This window comes from Oxyura jamaicensis, chromosome 24 (assembly GCF_011077185.1).
Source record: "Oxyura jamaicensis isolate SHBP4307 breed ruddy duck chromosome 24, BPBGC_Ojam_1.0, whole genome shotgun sequence".
Classification (NCBI taxonomy): Eukaryota; Metazoa; Chordata; class Aves; order Anseriformes; family Anatidae; genus Oxyura; species Oxyura jamaicensis.
Window position 1 is genome coordinate 5,666,975 of NC_048916.1, and position 13,287 is coordinate 5,680,261.

General features: G+C 48.5%; 2 long non-coding RNA genes across 2 annotated transcripts in view; both read left to right on the forward strand.

The window, feature by feature from the left end:
• Nucleotides 1–1,069: 1,069 nt before the first annotated feature.
• LOC118178035 lies at nucleotides 1,070–3,877 on the forward strand. Its single transcript, XR_004756013.1, has 3 exons — nucleotides 1,070–1,208; nucleotides 1,769–1,999; nucleotides 2,591–3,877. It is a non-coding gene; the product is annotated as an uncharacterized LOC118178035 (long non-coding RNA).
• A 9,257-nt stretch (nucleotides 3,878–13,134) lies between these two features.
• The window catches only part of LOC118178033, a 98,574-nt gene continuing 98,421 nt past the window's right edge, over nucleotides 13,135–13,287 (forward strand). Inside the window, exon 1 of the long non-coding RNA XR_004756009.1 lies at nucleotides 13,135–13,282. This is a non-coding gene — a long non-coding RNA (uncharacterized LOC118178033). The remainder of the gene's footprint in view (nucleotides 13,283–13,287) is intronic.

The window sequence follows — 13,287 nt, forward strand, 5'->3', positions numbered from 1 at the left end:
CTCCCCCGGCTCCCCCCTTGCCAAAGTGTGCTGCTATTTATTAGGCTCCCTTGTGCTCTCGTTTGTCAGGCAGAGGCTTGCTTTCACTCTGTGTCCCTCTCCCTCTCTCTGCCCTCTCCTCCTGGTGTTCCAGTTCTGCACTGGCATTTAAATGAAGTGGGAAAGGGAAGCTGGGAACTGAATTTATGCCCAGCACAGGAGCAGCACAAGATGTGCCATCTGCCTGCGGAGGTCCCAGGCCAGAGGCAGCCTGGACGCTGCCCCAGCACCACGCTGCTATCAGGGCTGTGCTCCCCAGGGCAACACGGTTCAGCAGCATCTCCCAGCCCTCCCCGGCAATTTGCAAATGTGATTTTAGTCTAGCTCCCAGGCACCTCACACTTAATCATCCGACAGCCCCAGCAGTGTGCGGGTGAGGAGCAGGAGAGGCTGCCCAGGACCTTGCTGTGATGTGGGGTGGGGTGGGGGGCACTTCCCAGCCCCCTCGGGTGGAATCAGCCCGCTGAGAACTGGGCCTTGCCCTGCAGATGGGGAGCTCTGCAGCGAAAGCACCATTAAATACTCAATTTGGAGCTGAAATATCCTTTATCAGAAGTTTATAACCCATTTTAAATGAATCCATTCAGGGCCCAGTGAGGGTCCTGGCTGAGAGAGGAGATAATTCCCCAGGTTTATTTATACAGTTTGATAGTTTTTATGCTGGGCTAGTAAAAAAGAGTACGTGCTGATAAAATACTTTCTACGCTTGTAAAATTGGAGAGTGTTTTATCTGTAATGCTGAAATTGCACTGCCCTGGTAGCTGTGTGGGCAGGGGGTGCTGGAGCAGAGGGGGCTGCAATGCCTGTGGGTGCTCAAGGTCCCAAAATGTCCCTTGGCAAGGGCTTTTGTGGTGTCTGAACCATCCTTGTCCTCCTCAAGGTCTGCTTCTGTGGGGATGAAATGCAGCTAGGTGAATTAGTGGAAAGAGAAGGGATTAAGGTGTAATCATCTTGATTGATCAAGTATCCCTTCAGCTGGCAAACACAAAGGTATCACCTGGGAGGCAGGCAGTAAAGGAGGTGAGATGCTGGGCTCTGGGCTGTCTTACCCCGTCTTTGCCCTTTCCTGAGACCTGTCCTACAGAGGCAGGATGCTCAGCTACGTGATATCATCACATTTCTTCCACTCAGCTGCATGAGCTCTGTGAGGTTTTGGTACCATCTAGGAGGTAACAATCCCCAAGGGCGGTTCCTTTCCACGTGCTAACAGAAAGAAGAAGTGGCATGAAAGAACCTGGATTTCCAGTCCCCAAAGGGCAGATTTAGTCTTGGCTTCTTATGCTAAATTCTCCCCAGCCTGAGTTTACTGCGGGTGTAATGAGCGCAGCTTTATCACGGCAGTGATCGTGGGATAATAACAGCTCTAACAACAGCGATTCCATTGTAATACAATTTCTGCTGCAAAAATATTGTTATTACGGAAATTGCTGTGACTGGTTGTAGCTGGGGAAACGTTGAATAATCCTCCACAAAGCAACGGAGTGGGATGAGATGCTGGGAGCTGCTCCTCGGCGTGTGCCCACCCTGCCTCAGGGAGTGCAGCCCCAAACCTGGCAGGTGCTGCGGGCACTCGGGTCCTCCCCTTCTCCTCGGCTGAGAATTCGCATTCCCAGGAAGTATTTTGGAAAATTCCCCCTCCACTCTGACCTGAATTCAGGTCAGGGTTTCCCCAAGGAGCCCAGGAGGGGATGTCCTGCTCAGCCACTGCACCTTCTGCTCCTGTTTCCAGCTGGGAAAACTGCTCTGGAAGAAGTCCTGAAGGCTCAGCACCAGAATTAGTTTAAGGAGATAAGGGAAGTCGGTGTGTTAACAGTGAAAGCATTGAAGAGAATGGGTTACAGGGAAATTTGTAATTTGACATGCTGTTATGTAAGGAGTTTTATGCATGCTATACCCAGATACGCCACTGAAAACAGACGGATTAATGGAGGAATTTATCATTTATACGGAGAAAAATAAGGTGATCAAATCAGAGCGAATTTTCCCTTCCTTAGAGATAGGAGAGCAATTACAACACAATGCAGTCTGTGGAGAACAGAGAGGGGCTATTGTATCCACACAATGGAGAGCAGAGAGAAAACTGCGGGGGGGTGGGGGGGGGGGGGAGACAGAGAGGGAGACGGTGACAAAGAAAGCAACAGAATAAACTGTATTATCTGTGACAAGGACACGATGTAAACGTGCGACATCAAAGTGACAACAGAGGCGTCGCGGAGAGGGAATTTCAGCTGCAGTACCTGGCGCTGAGGGAAGGCGTGGGGTGGGTCGGGGCTGCCAGCAGCCTGCCCTGCATGGGGGCAGCCCCACGGAGGTAGAGAGCTGGATTTGGTGCTGCTGTGGGGTCTGAGGGCTGCTGGGGGGTACCTGTGATGGTGCTGGGCAGGGCTGGGGGGCTGCTGTAAGGAGGGGGTGTGTGGGAAGCCCGTGGACCCCAGCAGTAGCAGCTTCCTGAGTATCCCCAAATCCCCTCGGGATCCTGCCTTTTCAAGTGTGCAGGAATTTCTAACTTTTTTTTTTTTTTTTTTTTTTTTTTTTTTTTTCCCCACTCCAGGCAGCCAGTTTTCTTCTACATCCCGGAGATGGATCCTGAGTAATTAAACAACAGAAACTCTCAGGAAATGCATACGTTTTTCCATGGGGAGTACAAGCTGAAATATGATGTGCTCCAACGCCGCTTTTTATTCCGTAAGTCATTTCCCACCACCCATGCACCCCATCAAAGAAACCAGGAAAGCACAATTAATGTAATGAGCTACAATTTCAAGCCGTGGAAAGCCATCAAAAACAAAGTGAAACCCGGTGAAGCTCTGTGTTACTGCTATTTTGGCCAACACTTGAACCCTTGAGCTCTGCGCACAGCAGTCCGTGCTTCAGGCTAACAGCTGGATGCAAATGCCCCAATCATTTCACTTTCAGTGCCTCCTAATTGTATTTAGACCTATTTTACAGACTTCAGTGACATTCAGAGAGAACAATGCAGGGTTTGCTGTGTGATGGGGAATCGACCGCTGGGCTGGGTTATCTGCTCGGTGCTGCTCGTGGGGTTAACACCAGTCTGGCATTACTTATTTTTCTAACCTGATGCAAATTATTTTCAGCAGCCCAAACACAGGCTTGTGTAATAAAAGCACGAGGATAGTGCAAACATCCTGTTGACTCAAAGAAAGTGAAAAGTGGTCCCCAAAGGGAAGCAGGGCGAGGGTGCTGGTGGCTTGTATTGCCCCACAAGGGCTGGCAGGTGACTGGGCAGCAGGGACCAGCAGATGCATCGCCATGAGGATGTGTCCAGCCTCCATCACGACAGGCAGCTCGCTTTAAAACTGTCCCGAGCTAAAATTCCATGTGGATATTGAGGAATAGCTAATGTGACCAGAGAGGGAAATGAGTCTGGAGCTCTCTGCAGTCCCTGGACAATGGCTTCCAGGATGGCAGCTTTGCAGACACTGATAATGAAAAGGGGAAAATACAGCATACAGATAAAGCAGACATCTCCCGGAAGGTATTTAGAGAAGCAATGACATTTAGCAGAGGCAGTGGTGCCAGCAGAGCCATTACAAGTTGTTTATCATGCAAGCTCATCCAGTGCTCAGGAGATTTTGGGTCAGCCATTTCATTTCCATGAGAATTTGATTTCAGGGTGGTGAGTTCACCCTACGATAAGATTTGGCTGTGCTGGTTGTATGTTTTGTAATGGCTCTGAAAAAAAAAAAAAAAACAACTTGAAATAGCAATCACTAAAATATCATCTTCCTGTTCTGAGCTCAGCAGGAGAGGCCGATCAGTTCTTTTATTAGTGATGAGAAAGGGATCCATGCAGCAAAGTCCTCAGGAAGGGTGTGAAGGGCTTAATTTCTGCAGACACACGTAGACGCTGAATTCTCTGGCTCCCCTTGTCCCCTGCTCACCTCTGTTCTCTGCAGGGAACCTCGGGGGACACTGCCTTGGGTAGAGCAGTCCCTTTGCCTGTGGGCAGGTAAGGAGGACTTGCTGATGACCTCTATTTCCAACCAGTTCACCAGTAGGATACGATAGAAAGGAAAGAAAGGTTTCCTTTCCCCAAACCCCAGTCTGAGCTCAGGGACTGGCAAAGCTGCAGTGATTCCCTTGCCCTGCTGCTTGGCTATTGTGGGAAAAACAACTAATCATCCTAATCTGATTCTGTTCTGGGAAAAAAAAAATAAAAATCTATTACAATCCCAAGGCAATGCTCAGAAATGAACAATTTAAATACATTACCAAGCTGTTTGTGCTTTATAATGAGCTTTCTAGAAAATATGATATTGTTTTTCTGATAATCCCTTTATTGAAGTGTTATTGATTTGCAGAAAAGAATACTGATGCGTATTCTTCTCGGGCCTCTGGAAGAGGATGGATTGTGTCAGCTATCTCCTCTTAAGAGGTTTAGCTGTGCATTGGGTTGCTGTTCAGAAAGCTTTAATGTCTCATTTGGGATACGAGTGACCTCCGCATCTGCACATGAATAGCACTCTTCCAGCCTCAACCATGTTGTGATCATCGATTCTGTTCTCTCTAGCCAAAAAGGCAAGGGATGATTATTTAGGATGAAAGATTTCTTTTCTAGCAGTGTCACACAGCTGCCGAAGCCCGCTCCTTCCCCTTCAGCAGCTGGGCACAGCTGCCCGGGGAGGAGCAGCACCTGAAGCATCGCAGCAGACGGGGCGAGGAGGAGCACTGGGGCTCCCCGCTGAGCCCTCGGGTGCTGCACCAGGAGCATGGGGACACAGCTGCAATGCTCCAGCCATGGACAGAGAACAGCCTGATCCTGCTCCACAGGGGCTCAGCAGGTCTATTCTCATCCCCGAAGGCAAATCTGGGTGCTGCAGAGACCCCTGTATCCCTCCCTGCTGGACAGATCCCTCGGTGTCGTATCTGAAGCCTCCTGTAATGAATGGCAGCGTGGCAGCAGGCGCTGTGAACTTGGCCACGGTGTTTTGGGTAAACAAGGTGTTCACGGCTCACATTACCCTGTGGTAAACCTCCAGGGCTGTTTTTCTGCATGCCTTGAAGCCGGTCGGCGGAACACAGCGAGCCTTTCTCTGAGTGACCTCTAATTACAAGTCTTGTTATTAATGGATGTTATTATTCAGCCTCTTCCCATTATACTGCCCCTCAATTACACGGGCTCCCTCTTAGCTTCTGTGTCCTTTGCATTTGCTTACTGCCATTTACCAAGTATTTTCAGGTGTGAAAAATACATAGAGCCCCAGATGGGTAGATATTTTCTTTCCTAATTTCAGCTGCATGCAATTCCATTATTTTTCAGACCAAAATTGCAGGCAGGTCTGGAGAACAATGACTGCAGGGAAGGAGCACCAAGAGTCAATTAAAAAGCCTGGAAGACCATTTTTGTTAATAGCATGCCAAGACAAACCCTGCTGCAGACAAGTGGGCAGGAGTTCACACTTGGGTTGCAATGATAGAATATCAGAAAATTCCTCACTAAATCAGAAAAAAATATGAATATATTGGTCTTACCCACCTATACACTTATAACATAAGCCAGGTGCCTTGGAATCAATGCCAAGTACATGTTATTTATTGTTTTATTGACATATTGCAATTGTGCTTAGCAGTCTTGAGCTCAGAGAGAGACATCCCCATCCTTCCCGGGCAAAAAGCAGAGACAGTCCCAGCTCTGAAACCTATAACCCATGTAGATGAGATAGAGATAGGAAAATTATCCATGTTTTATCCAGAATTGAGGCACAGAGACCAAGATGTGAACTGGTGGAAAACTGAAGTCAAATCTCTCCTTGACTGAAGACTGGAATATGAATTTGTTGAAACATTTTGAAAATGCAAGTGAATTTCATCTATTTTTGTTCATAATGAAGCATAAAATAAAAGCACTTTGTTTCATCTTTTACAAAATGAATCACTCCTTTTAAAATTTTGAAATGGTGTTTCATTTCAAAGTTAATTTTGGTTGTATTTAAAAAAAAGCTCTGAAAAATGAAACACTTATTTCCAAATTGAACATATTTTGAGTTAGTTTTTTGACTTTCCTTTGCTGCTGATGAACAGAGGAATCCAAAAGATTTGCATTTAGTGGTATGGTGGCTGTGGCGAGGCAGGGAATCAGGCTTTGGTGCCCTCCAGCACACATGGGCAGCGTCTCTTGTCACTCCAGGGGCATAGGATGAAGTCCACCAGGACGCAGAAGTTAATTGAAAAGTTGCAGCCACACCAAGAGCATGAGGGTGGCTGAGACCTGGGGATTCTGGAAATGTCGTGTGCGGTGCTCGTGTTAAACAAGCTGTTTCAAAGCGATAAATGAAAGCCGCCTGGTGTGCAAGTGATGTGCATCATGAAATCACTTTCATGATGCTGAGCGCAAGAGATCCTCTAGCCATCTTCTGCTATTACCTGAGCAAATGGACTGGCATCTCTTTGCTGCCCAGTTCTCTTCCCTGCCGCAGGGTAAGTGGCAGTGTGTGGTGGATGGAGACCACAGGTAGACTCCGGCAATTTAGAGAACACGGTGCTTTCTGTAACACAGCTCTGGGGGCTAAATGCTTCTAATGACTGTGTGTGAAAGCACAAGGCAAGTCAGCATGGGTCTCAGACACACTGTTTGTTATAAAATTCTTCTTTATAACTATTAAAGTAATAACTATAATCAATCTACTCATTGCCAAAGAACAAGGATCCCCGTAAAACCAATTCTCAGCAAGCAGGTTCAAAATAACTTCTGTCAATAGGGTAAATATTGCTTTAAATTGCTCGTAATGATAATGACTAATGACAGGGTAGGCAGGTATTAGAAGAGTGTTTGTATTTACAGCTCTCATGGGAGTGAAATGTGCGTGCCTCTGACCCTTCCCCAGGCAGAGGAAGGAGCTGCGGGCCGCTCTGCGTGGGGGCTGCGGCGAGGTGGTCGTGGGCAGCTCGGTCATCACGCGGGCACAGAGGTGACAGAGCTGGCTCCTGCAGCATGGCAGGTTGCTAGTTTTAGCTGAGCAACCATCAGGAGAAAACCCATTTTTATCTCCTTTCTGTCCTTAGAGACATTTTCAAAGTGAACTCCTTGGGCGGTGCCTAGAAATTAGTATATGCATTAAAATTACATTTCTGTCCAGCTGCCCCCAGCTCAGGGCAATGGAGGGCAGGATCCAGGAGAGCAGATTTATCTGCAGAGCCCACCCTGCCAATATTTTGCAGGGTATTGTGCTGAGGAGATGGGGATGCACGAGCAGGATTCCCTCTCTCAGGCCCACATTCCTGCAGTTGGTGCCACGGTCCTGATGCTCTCCGGCGGCTTTGCTTCCTTGCTGGAGCCCGGGATCCTGCTGATGTCAGAACTGATTGTTTTTTGGGGGAAGTTTGCATCCTTTTTCCAAAAAGATGTTTTTTACAAGGCAAAAAAAAAAACAAAAAGAAATATTCTGTTGATGTCACCCATGTTAGCTTCAATGAGCATGTAATTGGACACTGAGATGCTAATTGGACTCTGCAACGAGTATTTACCGATTATAGTTCGCCTGATTCTCTCCACTGCTTTCTAGTTGTGAGCACAATGCTCACAATCTCGCGTGTGTTTTAATTGCTTGGTGTTGTTGCCATCTCTAGCTGCCTTTGATCTGAATCCCCTTGTCAAAGACATTATTTATTGATATGAATGACTCATCCCCCTTTCTATGCATTTAAACTTTCTGTGAGAAATAGGAAACTTTCTTATAAAAGCAGTTCAGTATTGACCGTGTTATAGCAATGCCGAATGTGAATGCTTAAAACACTATTTAAGTTGCAGCCTCTTTGGGGAAGAGTTTCCTGCTGTGCTGCTGCTGGCAGCCTGCAGGAGATGCATCAGCTGCTGCTCTCCGTCCCCAGCCTTGTACCTCTGATATCTGTGAACCCCCTAACAGGTAAGGGCTTGTCCGACTCACATGCTCATCGCTCAGCCACCCCATCTCACCACATTGCATCTTCTTTAGCACAAATATCAGCTCTAGCCCCATGTCTTACTGTTGCTTTATTTTGTGGAACTGGGCAAGCCGTTTGACCTCTCTTTCCCACCTCGTGAATGTTGCCAGTGCAATTCTATTGCCAAATCGGAAGCGATCCCTCTGCCTCCTGAATAATTCATTACCTAATGTTTGCAAAATGCAGCAGACAAATAAATTCTAACTCCACTTGCACTGGTTCATCACATTGGCTTTCATCAACAAAATTAGTTCTTGCATGGTTAATGTCACCGTCCCTGGATGAATTTTTGCATTTTACCAATCCACAAACTTACACCTACAGTAGTCCATGAGCCTTCCCTTAATTAATTTCCTATACTCACTCTGCAAATGGTTTGATTTTTCTGACAGGTTATCAGCTGATCCCATTAGAGTCTGAGTTACCTTACAGAACGGGTTAGGGAGAAGGTGGGACAGAGTCCGGGAGCTGTTTGTTGTGGCCAAAACAGTCCTGACTCGGGAAATTTTACTTCATTTAATTTCCTTCCACCATTTCTTTCCTCTTTTCCCACTAAAGAAAAGAAGGCACAAAGGCACATTCTCTTTCTCTCTCTCTCTCTTTTTTTTTTTTTTTTTTTTTTTTTTCCAGATGGGAATAAATAAATTTAAAAAAAGGCAAATCTGCAGAAGTTCAGCCTTTCCTCTCCAGACTATTGTGTGCAGATCCTCCAGTTGGTGCTGGTGGCAGCAGCTCCTTGGCGTGCCTCGCCACTTGTCTCTTGCAACGCATTGAGCTGGCACCGAACCCCTTCTGCAGGCAGTGCTCAGCGCCAGCGTGTGATGGGACTGAGGCAAAGAGCACCGAGAGCTGTTCTGTCACTACTGCTTTCGTAGTACATGTGACTTATTTTGTCTGCTGGCTTCCCTAAGCCTGGACACACCAACTACAGCAGGTTCCAGATGAATGGGTCCACCCTGAGCAGGCACAGCAATGCTCCCACGATGGCCATCATCGAAGCCACCAGGAACGGGGTCAACCCCACCTGCTCTGCAGCCCCCCAGCACGCTGCCTTACAGCAGCACAGCGGCTGCCCTGACACAGGGTGATGTGAGCTGAGGCTCTGTGCCCTGCGACTCCATCCTGAGCCTCAGAGCAAGGAGCGAGTGACTCCGAAATGATCTCTCTTTGGCGCAGTTTGTGCCAGCTTTACTTAGATTTCTGGGCTCGTCTAGCTGGGTGACATTTACTGATGGACGTGACATTCATGTCAGGCCTGCTGGTGCCTGCAGAGGTGAAAACCACAAGCCAGAGGTGAACAGATGCATCTACCCAGTCCTGACAAACTCCAAGTTTACTTATTCCTGGGAGAGAGCCGGCACTTCATTTTCTTCAGCCAGCTGGAACTCCTGCTAGGTCTGTGATTTTCTGCTGAGGCTCTTTCCGTGTCTGAACTAATAGAAGCAGGAGAGAGACAATCAATACTTTGGAAATAGCCTATTTCTTCAGGTGCTGTTTGAGCAGTAGTGAGACTTCTGCCCCCCTCCCAGTCTTGATTCAGCATCTGCAGCACGCGCACGCTCTGCACGGGGATGGTGAGTGTGAGTGATCGCTGGCATATGAAGGTGTAGGTTACTGCGTGTTTCTCAAAGCCAAGCACATTTGCACTTGGCTCGGGCGAGGCTCACATGCTTAGTGGCATGATGCATCTTATTGGGAATGAGGTCTGGACCGTATTTCAGAATAAACGCAGTAATTACAATTGGCATTTCTGAGTCTCCTGCTGGCAGCAGCCAGCCGTCTCGCTGACAAAACGCTGTTATTTGTGGTGCTGGCCGTGTGGGGGATCCAGGGAAGTGATGCTCAACCAGATGCACCTGTTTACACAACATTAAACCAGCTGTTAGCAAGAATTCATGCTCTCATTCCTATGCCCTCTACCATGATGAGGGAGGGAAGGAAAGAACCCTGTCCTTGCCCATTTGTCCTCCTTTAAAGCCTGTGGTGTGGACCACAGCCTCAGCAGATGGTGCTGGGGTGCTGCTGAAGCCTGGGGGTGGATTTGATGTGGTAGCCTAATGTAGGACCCAGATGTACCCTGGGTTTTCCAGGGCAGAGAAATGCAAGCTCTCCTCAGGCTCAACCTCCCCATGCCTCTGGTGGCCAGGAGCCCCTGGATGCAGGGTGCAATGATGCAACATCCACCCCCAGCTTCATCAGCATGGGGATGCATCTTCTGCTTTGAGGCTCCAGGGACATGAGATGGAGTATGGAAGTGCTTGTCACTCCCTGCTGCCATCTGTCCCCAAGGGCAGCCCCTTTCCTGCTCCCTTGCACAGCCAGTGGCAGCAGGCGTCCCGAAGGCAAGTGCTCTCCCCCCCTCCAGCCAAGGCAGGGATCGATGGCTAACCTCCAAGGGAAGGGCAGCAGAGGAAGATCTCCAGCTGGTGAGGCCGCAGGGGATATTTGCAGTCACCCTGCATCGCTCTGCTCTGTCTGGCTGATGTCTGGCTGGTATTTATGGCACAACCACAGGTGGGGATGCAGACAGTTTACCCTTCAGCATCCTTGGCTTTATGTAAACACCTTTGCGCAGGTCATCCCTGCTGCATGGACAACAACCTTAATGCTGTAGGGCCAGGGTGGACCAAGTGCCATCTTCAGCGGTGGAGAAAAAGCAGCGAGCCAGGCTCGGCAGCATCCCTTTGGAGATCTCCAGCAGGATCCAGCCTGGCCTTGCCGCACGGAGGGCTCAGAGCATCCAGCACGGCCCCTGCTCGGGGCAGCAGGTCCCCCGGCAGCGCTGCTGGCAGGTGGAGGTGCTGCGATGAGATCGACTCGCTGCTGTGTTTACATCTAAAATTAGAAGTGAAATGAGAGAGCATTATGCTTGCAATTTCCGGACGATTAAATTTAAATATAGCCGCTCGCCACGGTGTTGTGCGAGTAGCAGCTCGGCGCCGCGCTGCTGAGCAAGCAGGGGCATCCTCGTCCCGCGGCAGGGTGAGGCAGGCATCGTGTGGCCGAGGAGCTGCCTGGCTCTGGGGATTAATGACCCTATGTAGTCTGAAAGCCGAGCTGGGAGAAGAGAGAAAATGCATTGTTTTCTCACCCTTCCTTTTATTAGACTCTAAATAATTATCAGGCGAATCCTGCTCTGCAGCTTGCTGCTGCTCTGCAGCCCAGGCGGCCCCGGAGCACTGAAACCCATGACTTGCCTTTCTCAGTTCCCTAGCAACGAGCCAAAGCAGTGAAATGGGCTTGGCCTTATCACAACAAGATGTTAAAGCAATTAATATTCATCACCAGTGGCTCCCTGTGCTGAAAGCGCAGCCCTCTGCCCAGGGAGAGCAGTCAGGGGTAGCCCTGGTTGCAGAGACAAAAAATCTGAGATAGAATTGTGTTGGGCTGAGAGAGAGGGTGCACGTGCCTGCATGAAGGGGAATGGCCAAAAATGAGAGTGCTCACACACTTGCCTGTGTGACCATGTGGATGAGAGCACCCCCAAAAATAAGGGTGCCCTACCACAAGTGACTGAGCGGTGCTGTTGCCTTTGAGAAAAGAGACATCTTTGAGGGTTAAACTGTGTGTTTCTGCATGCTTCTGCCAAGCACAGCACCTGCTAGCTTGTCTTTGCAGTTTAAACCAAGCTCAGAGAACAGATTTCTTAAGAAACTGCCACTTTCTTAAAATCCCACTGGGAGCTGCTGGCCCGGCTGGTGCCCGAGCTGCTCCACGCTGCAGCTCCAAGGGGAGACGGACATAGACAGGGGACAGGAGCAGCACCAAGCTTTGGTGTTGGAAACCACAGCAGCAACTGCTCTCCTCTGCCGGCCAGACCAGGTGGGAAGGTGGTGATGCTGCAGGGAACCATCCGGACGTGTGCCTTGACACATCTGTTTCGGCCGTGGCTGTGTTACAGTGGAGGTGGTTGGGTGACCCTGCGCATTAATTCTGGGCTGCTGCAGTGAAAGCTCATTTCTTACCCTGCTCCGAGATGGGCAGACAGCTCCAGGGGGAGATGGATAACCTGACTGAGAAATACATTTTACTTTCCTACGAAAGCTCGGAGCAAATAATGGTATCTTTTTTTTTTTTTTTTTTTTTTTTTTCTCATCAGAATTCCAGGAGAAAACTGGGGCATGCGAATGTTATTAAAAAGGAAAATAAATAAATAAACAAAGAACCACAAGCCACCTGCTCCCATTTCTTTCTCTCTCTCTTGTTGCTCTAGCTCCAGGTTTGCCTATATGTCACCCTCGTGGCTGTAGCAGGAGGTATTTCTAATAATACAGCAAGAGCCCTCAGCAGCAGAGCTGCACAAGCCCCAGCCTGTTTGTAGCCCCACGTTTTGGTGATGTTTCCACTTGGGTGACCACTGAGGGCCTGAAGAGAAGATTGGGGACAGGTCCCTGCCTCCCATATTTTATTTGACAGAATCATTTTCCAGATCCCTTTTCAACCAAGCCCACAGAAGGACCCCAAGGCTCACTAACAAACATATCCTAAGCTTTTCTACATCCCTGGTGGAGAATGGGTTCTGTCATCAAGCTGAAGCCAAGCAGGGTCTTTGTAAGGGGGCAGAGTGCTGCAAATCCCCGCTGAGCCCCAGCTGGCTGCTCCTGCTTCCAGTCCCAGCCCAGGTGCCCGCAGCAGCTGCGCTGGCTCCTGCAACACATCCGGGCACCCAGGAGTCTCCCATTTCTCATTGGTTTAATTAATACAAATACAATGTGCTTGATCCTGTACTCTGCAGGCAGTGCTAGATTAGGGGAAGGAATTGTTGGCTGATGTTGGTCAAAAATGGGCTGATGGCACTTTGCTTTTGGTTTGCTTCTGCTATAATAAACATCTTCATCCTCATCGTGCCAGCAGACTAGGATGTAGGTTAACACACACTTAATTGACCCTGGCTCATTACCTGCTTACATGGGGAAATAACAACAGATTTAGAATTTGTAATTAAATACTGAAATTTGGTAGCAAGTTAATTAACATATAACATTCCCTTCCCTAACAAACACTTCTTAAGGCAGGGTAGGCGAGGCAACATTAATTGTAATAATTATTTAGGATTTAAACAGATAATAGGTACAGCTGCTAACATTTAAGACCCTATTATGCCAAACACTTTAACCATGTAAGAAAAAAAAATGAAGGTTGGTGGGAAGTGCAAGGTGGGAGAGTGGCTTCAGTCTCCCTGGGACCTTTATAAGGAACCAGTCCTGAGGGTGGTTGTGATGCTGCCTCACTTTGCTTGCATGGAGGATGGTTGTTGGGTCTTCATGTGGTCCCTGCAAGAGAAGGAGATCTACTGAAGGTAGG